Consider the following 9,706-nt stretch of genomic DNA (forward strand, 5'->3'; position numbering starts at 1 on the left):
CGCCACAACAAAGCTGACTCGAAAGCTTTGCAAAATGCTTAAGTGTTTATAGTTCAACCAATTTTACTTCGATTTAAAAAGAACTCAAGATTGCATTTTATCTACTACTATATGTCAAATACTCAACCGTATATGAGTATTAGAATTTCTATCGAAAAATGCGTTGTATTTATAAGAATATTTTTATGCTTTTAATTTTGTGATTCATTTGAATGATTATTTTTGGTAGTTAATTTTATTGCACATTTTTATCTGAATTGAAGAAGTCGAAATTGTTCAAATACAAATATTATTTATTGTCTACTATATACACTATACTCTATACACTATCCACTATACTACACTATAAACTTCAGCCACATCAATTATAACTAAAAACTGTCGTGCTTCTCTCAATGATCTAGCTGGGCTTGTTAAGGTTAAACTCATTTGGGTTCCTGGTCACTGGAATATCTCGTGTAATTGCAGAGCGAATGAGCTTGCCAAGGTAGGGGCTCTTCTCGCTGTCATTCACTTCTCAGATATTGACGTTCCACGTGCTACAGTTAAACTGGCAATTAAATAAAAATACCTCACTGATGAACCTCATTGTTTGATATTTAGGTTGACTTGGTCTAATTAAGACAAGAAATGCATTAGTCAGCTACTTCAACTAAGGTGGAGCCTGCTCAGTACCACGGACCACTGTGAAATTGGAAGGCATGCTATGAGACTAGGTCCACTCTACAATGAGTTTTGTCGAGACTGAGGTCCTGAAGATGAGGAGGAGATCGTGCTCCAACTCATCTGTCAGAGCCCTTTTTTAGCTAGAAGAAGAGCAAAAATCTTTGGAATTCATTTTCTGATCGACCTGTCCTAGCTGTCAACCTATAATATTAGGGACTTAGCTAAATTATAGACCTGTCAGTTTGGTTTTCCTTTACCTAATCCACTTTGCTAAATGATTTTTCACCCCGATGTTATGACCTGACTATTGACATTATAAGCGTTCACGTAGTACTATCTTTCAAGATATTATATTTAAAGCTAATAGGCCTAAAGCTAATAATAATAAAATAATTTATTCTGCTCTTGATTACTGGAGTGGGATTTTAGTCACTTTGATTTTACTCTGATTGCGAGCTGGAATATTTTTCACAATTGATTTGTGGAGGTGATATAACCGGATCTAAATCTTACACTATGACTTTTGATGCTTTCTACCTACTGCAAAATAAAAAGACACACCTTCTTATGGAGTGAAGAGACCGATCTCAAGCGTCGCAACTCAAATTTTTTCTTTGCAACTCTGCTTTCACATACCTAAAATCTAAACACCGTTTTCAATAATTATGGTTGCTAAGCATAAACACTTTAGCATAAACATCTTTGTAGCCGATATATAAGAATAGACACTCGAAATGCAGGCTCATCTAATATTATGTCTGGCAAAATTGGAGTATAATATATATATATATATATATATATATATATATATATATATATATGAATATATTGCAAAGTAATGTGAAGATGTAAAGTATAAATTTATCCTAACTTTTAATTTATAAGAAACAAAATACCAATTAAGATTGGATGAGAGTCATGTGTTAATATAAACTATTTAACAACGCTCAACAGAGTAGCTGATTAGTATGTAAATGCAAGCGAATAAAAATATATCACTATTGATATGACATATCATTATGAATGCAAAAAGTGAGTGAATAAATTTTAATACATAGAAATACGTATTAATCTAGTTAATCAATTTCCTATAAATTTATTTAATAACAGATGAATGTAAAAATAGTGAACTACAACAACAACATTTTTTCTACATATTATTTTTAATTAATTTTTGGCTGACCATAAGCTGTTTCGAGTATTGTGAAATATCCAGTATCCGTGGTCTTGGAATTATTTCTTGTAATTAATTATTCGTAAATAATTTTCATTTTGTTTTTTGAGACTGCATGTACCAGGGGTTGAACTCGTACGCAGCCAAATTTGTAGTTAGGGTTTAAGGTACGAGTTCAACCTTTGCTTATTGCAGTCTCAAAGAAATTATTCACAAATAAAAAGGTCAGTTAATTAAAAATAATATAAAAAGAATTTTTGTTGTTGTAGTTCACTACTTTTCGAAACCTCTCTATTAAATAACACTGTCTCTATTAAAGAAAAAATAGTCACTACTGTCTAAAAAAAACATTTATTCAATCTACAGTCTCGTTCACGCAAATCGTAGAGTAACATAAGCATGACTTTCTCAGTATTACGTTCCTAGATTAGGGTCTATGCACAAGAAAGAAATGAGCTCATGCAATAATTAATACCTCTACAAAAGTATAGTATTAAAATTTAATAATTAAAAATAAAATTAAAAGTATAATTAATTAATTCAATTATTCCACAGCTGGTTTATGATTTCGTTCTGATATAAACACATCAAGTGAATTTGTTAATAAAACTTACACAGCAAAACAACAAAACTACAGAAAAAAGTGCGAACATAAAAGTCAAGTCGACTTTGGGTGAGTTGGTTAAGGAGCTCTGACTCTGAGCTTTGAATTCGGTTGGGCACGAGTTCGATTTTTAGTACTTGCAGTCTTAAGAAAATTATTTGGAATAATTAAATACAAGTATTATTTCCAAGACCACTAATGATGGGTATTTGGTAATACTTCAAACAGCTGTATGATCAGTCAAAAATTCAATTAATTAAAAATAATAAAAAATGAATTTCTGTTGTTGTAGTTCACTACTGTTCGAAAAACCTCTTTATTATATTTATCAAAACTACACTTGTAATACGAATTGAGGCGGGAAGAAAAGTTGTTATAGCAACGTAATTATTAATTATTCAAGTCTTAGAATCTAATACATTGTGACCGAAAAGCTTCCGGAAATTTTAAATAAAACGCAAAATTCTTAATCTTCATCAATATTTATTTTATCTCCTTCAAAATATGCTCCATTAGAAGCGATACACAAATGCCAACGTTTCTTCCAATCATCAAAACATTTTTTATAGGCGCTTTCCGGTATGGCTTTGAGTTCCCTCTGCGAATTCTGTTTTACGTCTTCTATGGATTCAAAACGCGTTCCTCTGAGTGGTAATTTGAGGTTGGGAAACAGGAAAAAGTCACACGGTGCAAGATCAGGTGAATACGGTGGCTGTTCGATGGTATTTATTGAATGTTTGGCCTTAAAATCGTTGATAATGTTGAACAAAGCGAGGAGAATCGGAAAAAGCCAGGAATTATCCATACACAATTGGCCACCAAAATCAAACGAGCCATCTCACGACCGATGCCTAGCTCTCGTGCTATCTCTCTAACACTCACATGAGGATTTTTGAACACGATTTCCTTTGCCTTTTCAATGTTTTCGTCGGTGGTAGAGGTCGAAGGTCGTCCAGAACGCGGCATGTCTTCGACGGTCGTACGACCGTCCTGAAAGGCTTTGTACCACTCATAAACTTGAGTTTTCGATAAAACTGATTCCCCATAAGCCTTTTGTAGCATTCGCAACGATTCTGCACACGAAATTTCGTTCGAAAAACAAAATTTGATGCAAACTCTTTGTTCAATATTTTTTTCCATTGTTTTTTTCGCAACGCACTACTGAGGTGAACTGGTTTCAACAGCTGCCGTAAACGAACTGTCCGACAGATCGCGCTCATTTTTGGCATAGTAATTAAGGACAGTGCTGCCAAACTACATAAACTTAAAATATCGAAAAATATACAGCGCGCGAATTTTAAATGAGAACCTCCGAAAACTTTTCGGTCACAATGTATAAGAACTAACGTTCTCTAAGTGTTCATGTGATCCAGTAAAATATCTTCACATAACTTAATGATCGCCATAAATCTTCTTCACTGAAAATGGACGTTTACAGAGTAAAATATAGGTAGTATTATTATTATATATATAGGTAGCGCACAGCTTAAACCTTTTTAATATTTATATGAATTAGTTAAGTTAAACATATTGTTGAATGTAGATTGCAATAAAATTAAATTAAAAATAAAAAATAAATATTTTGCATTTAAGAATGCGTTTACTTATTATGTATTTTTAACCTCATTTCAGTTAATCTAATAACATATACAAATTTATGATGATATTTTTCTTTAAGAATTATCTACCGTATTTGAGTTACGATCTTAATTTAAATAATGATAATTACAAATGAAAGTCAACAATATTTTGATAACAATAATATTTGTGTCATCACTAACGTTATGTATCGTATTTCATACCCATATATTCTGTATAAAGAGTGACACTATTATTAAAATTTACAATATTTATTAATCTAAAATATACTAATTAATTGTTAAACAAATATTAAATAACTATTCTCATCACCAATAAATCAACATTTAGTTTTAATAATCCTGGAACTAGAATCCTCAATTCTCCATATGTCTTACGTAGACCCATTAATGTATGGTCTTTAACTCCATTTTCGAATTCTATGAAAGCAATCGGTTGAAAACGCATTTTTCGGCGTAGTAGTTTTAGCTTCGGAAATATAAAAAATATGGATCCATTATAAGTCAGGTGAATATGATGATTATAATTATTGGTCAGAGAGTTCTGTACTTTGTTTTTTTTTTATAAACAGCCCGTTATATACAGTGGCCCAATTGAATTGTTACCAACTGTAACAGTTATGAATTACAAATTGATATTAACAATTAACAATAATAGTAGTTTTTTTATTATCAAACCTGCACTAGTTACAAGAGACTATTTCTTATCTAGAGCTTTTCATCTCAATGTGAACAAATAAAATTCATGATTTAAGTTTGCTGTATGACATATATACCGAATTCTTTTATCCCATATAATTGTAATAGGGAACTCACACCTGATTATATTAGTAAATTACTGTCGAATAGTTGTCCTTGTTTAGAAATATTAAATTATATCTCGTTGAACACTCAAGAAGATACTACCAACTACGTCAGTGTTCATACTTCTCCAGATCATGTGATGTAAAAAAGTATTGAAGTAAAGTATTGAACAAATGTGCATTTGTTCATTGTATTCTACGAAGTCTATAATTTAACCATTTAAGCTGTTTTAGCATTTCGCGTTAAAGTATCCATATCCATATCTATTCTTCCATGAGACTTATATATGTTTGAAACTTTATTATCACACCTGTCTCTACTATCGCGGAATGGAGATTTTTTTAAGTCATTTTACATTTTTGTCTTCCAAAGTTTTGACTAATAAGCGCTTTTCTGGGTTTATTCTGGCAATTCCAATGTGTGATTTTTTCTAACAAGACTAAGCAAAGATCACATTTTTATGCTTTCAATCACTATTTCGTGCCATTAAGAGTCAGTTAATGAGATAAAATCAGCTAAGTAGGGTGTGGTTATTTGCCTGTCGATGATGACGACCTCGACGTTATATCATCATACCGGTCGAAATTGATTTGTTTAAACGATGTTGTTATTCAGAAGTTTTGGTTATCTTTGTTGGTGTATATTCGTCCGATGCTTCTAGTACACCTTTATATTTATCTTTCATTTCGATTATTTCAAGTCCATAGTTTAGCCAGTGTTAAAGACTTCAAATAACTTTTAGAGATATTTATCGGAATAGTTTACTCTATTATAACTATGATATACAACCATTTGTTACAACCAACCGGAAGTCTTCAGTGAAGTACGGAAAACAAACAAGCGCTGTCGGATCATTCTCCATCTCCAATAACACAATGCAAGTGCTCACACATCTTGCCTATGAGTAACAACCGACTATTTGAACATTCAAAAAGTCGAATTGATGGGTCATCTGCCTGATTTATATACTGTCCTGATTTGGCCCCCAATGAATTTTTCTTTTTCCCGAACGTCAAGAATTAATTGGGTGAGCAACGGGCTCTTTGCTTGTTGCTTTTAAAGAGCATGTTTTGGAGATGTCTGAAGAAGATTGGATAAAATGCTTTGACAAATGGTTCGAACGCATGCAAAAGTGTATTTATTATAAATAGGAATACTTCAAGAAATAATAAAGCAATTTTCAATGAAAAGTTAGTTAGTTAATTTATTATATTAGACTAAAAATATAAATAGTGATCCTCGTATATTATGTTGTACTAAAGAAATTTATGGTAGATTCAACGAGATATATTTCTTAAACAAAGATGTATCTTAACTTGGAAAATTCTGCCTCTTGTTATCTGAGCTTCTTCTGAGTTTTGATTTTAGATAGTTAAGAAATATTTTTAGGTAGTTCGATCTATAGTATTAATACCTGACAATTTCGCTGATATAAACATAAAATATTTTGTATTTTACTAAATTGCAATGCGCAACACAAAATTTGTACTTTGTTCTTTGGCTCAAATTTTTTCATGATGGATTAATACGACTTAGCAGTTTACATATATGTATATATATATATATTGAAATGCATTAATTTTTTATAATAAAATTTTTTGTCAATTACAGTAAAAGTTGCAATTCAACTTCGAAATTTTTATGTATGTAAAACAAATATTTATATTATCCGATATGTTTTAATAAATGCTAATTAAATTGCTTAATTTTGTTATCAGTTAAAGTAAAATATTAAAAAAAAATAAATGGAAAAAATAATCTGTTCATACATATACTATGACAACAACTTCTATATTTTTGTAGACAGTTTGGCTTCACAGTTGTGTTCAGAGAATATATTTGGGCTAATAAGTATGTCAGAGTTATACAGTCTACATTTGTATTATATGAGTATATGAGTACAACAACTGCACAAACAGCAACAAGGGAGATAAATGGACTTTGTAGAAATATTTGTTAACAAATTTATATATTATATATATACTTAAGATATAAAGATATATTGTTTAGATGAGCATTTCCAGTACGTTTAGAAAAATGCTTTAGTTATCGGACGCGTATTCCACCGTTTGGATGTCTTGACTTTAAAGATCTGTCATCTCGATATGTGTGCAATATGTTTTTAATGAACTGCAGTTTAATGTTTTTTAAAAAATTCACTTCTCAAATATTACAAAAACATTAATAATAGTTCAAAATAATATTTTATTTAAACAAATATTAAAATAAATCGTGTTATGTTGAGTGCTTTTTTAATAAAAATTTTTTAAATAATTTATAATTTACATATAATACATTTATAAATTGTTGTAAAATGATTTTAACTTTTGAAAGGTTTGTAGATACTAAAACTCTGAAACCAATAATTGATTAATTTAGAATCTAATATAATCTAACAATGCTTTCAGTAAGCATTTGGTGATTTATTAATGGTCCTAATCAATAACAATTACAACAATAATATATGTTTCTTGAAAAGTGAAAACTGTCGTCGCGGACATCCCTCTTCATGGATTATTTTTTTCAAAAAAAAAAATTTGTTTATCATTATTTATTTTATTTTATTTAAATAACTTAACTTATTTTTGGTCGAATATTCCTCTTGAACAAATAAAAGTTGGCTGATAGTCATCATCCAAGAGAGTTTTCGTAGCAGATTTCATGTGTAGTATAGGTTTCCATAAATTTTCATGAAAAATATATATACGAAAAGTTCCTCGTTTTTTGCTTATGAAGCGCATACTTGTATTCTAATTGAACCTCAAGTCATATTAAAAGCGCTTTTTTGATATGAGATACGTCTCTATAAATTTTTACTATACAGTCAAACTTCCATAACTCGGAGTCCAATTTTGTAAAGAAAAGGTTCGACTTATGGAGACTTCGAGTTAGAGAATTTTTTTATTTTTTTTTTTATTATTGAACGAAACTAGAATTACATTTTAATATATTCATTTATTTGCAATCAAATAAAGCACAGAAGTTATAGTGAAGAAAAATGTTCCGAAATTAGGGTTTGGGACTTTAATTTCTCTCTTATTTTCAGTAAGAAGAGATTCCAATTTATTCCAAGTCTTATAGTGATCATCAGTTGTAGTATTGAGTCTTCCACTTTATTCCTGGAAGTCTGCTGAACAATTACATCCCCCGAACAGTCATAATCACTTTTCGTTGTGCTTAGAATTGGATCCAGTAATTTAGAGCTATAGTGCTCAATAATGTCGTCATTTGGTGGAAAGCTTGATGTACAAATTTCACTGTCAAGCTCAATGTAATATAATGGTTAAGAGTAGCATTGGAAGTTATTTTATTTACTTTAAACCACGCTGCTAGCGACTGGCAGTTGCACAAAGAAGCAATATAAGAAAAAAAAAACTAAACATTTGGTTTGGGAAAAGGGGTTTCCCCTTACACCAAAATGCATTTATACTTAAAACAAAAATTCGAATTATGGAATGAATTTTTCCACATTCCAATTGGCACGGAATAATTGTGAAATGAAAAAAATGGAAGAGATAAGTTGAATATAGAAATAAAATCAGCAAATAATAAAAAACCCTTTTGTTGCATCATCTTAGAATTAACTTAAAAAAAACTAATACAAAAGAGAGATAAATAATGTATACACACAATATATAACAAATTATAAATTATTAAATAATAAAACATAAAAAAAAAATTAAAAAGAAAACAAAAAAAATTAAATTAAAATAAAAATTTAGGATTAAGAATTGAGAATAGATAAATAAATATTGCAAAAGATATTAAAAAAATAATAATTAAAAAATAACAAGAAATAAAATTCAATGGCAGAATGGGTGATATTAAGATAGTATAGAGTCCAGCACCTACTCTACTTGTGTTTTTGGTTGCACTTGTAAACGAATTCCATACTTTTCCTGTGCGTCTTCAAGTCTAATTCTAATTCAAGCCAGGCTTAAAGGTATCTTGCAGGTTTCGGGAAACACTTGCATTTAATTTATTGCCTAATGATATGTCCAATAAAATTGCAAATATAATATTTGTTTGGGTCAAAGTTCTAGTTTTATACATTAATATTTCAATCTATTCACAAAATTTGTAAAGTTCTATATTAAAATGATTTATAATATAATGTAAACTATTGTTTCTAATAGAGAGATTTTTATCAAACAGTAGTGAAATTGCAACAACAAATTTTTTTTAATTATTTTTAATTAGTCGAATTTTTTGGCTGACCATACAGCTGTTTCGAGTAATGCTATATATCCATTACCAGTCATCTTGAAATTATTTTCTATATTTGATAATTCCTGAATAATTTTTTTAAGATTGCAAGTAGAAAGGGTTGAGCTCGTGCCCAGCCAAATTTGAAACTCAGAGTCAGTATTCACTAGTCAACTGATCCAAAGCCATACTTGGGTTGTATGTTCGAACTTGGAATTTTGTTAATTTGGTGTGAGAATTCACTAACAAAGTCAATTGTTATACTATATTAAAAGGAAATCATACAATTAAGTTAAAATTAAATAAAGAGGTTTTCGAACAGAAGTGAAACAACAACAAAAATTTATTTTTTTAAATTATTTTAATTAATTGAATTTTTGGCTGACCATTCAGCTGTTTCGCGTATTGTCAAATACTCACCATCAGTGGTCTTGCAAATAATTCTCGTATTTAATTATTCGTAAATAATTATTTTTGAGACTGCAAGTACCAGGAATCGAACTCGGGTCCTGCCAAATGTGAAACTCAGAATCAGCGCATCTTAACCAACTGATCCAAAGCAGTACTTGACTTTTTTCTTCGCATATTTTTCTGGAGTTTTGCTACTATTACTATGAAAATTCTTATTAACAATTTTACTTGCTGTGTTTATAT

The sequence above is a fragment of the Teleopsis dalmanni genome, chromosome X (assembly GCF_002237135.1).
Source record: "Teleopsis dalmanni isolate 2A chromosome X, ASM223713v2, whole genome shotgun sequence".
Lineage (NCBI taxonomy): Eukaryota > Metazoa > Arthropoda > Insecta > Diptera > Diopsidae > Teleopsis > Teleopsis dalmanni.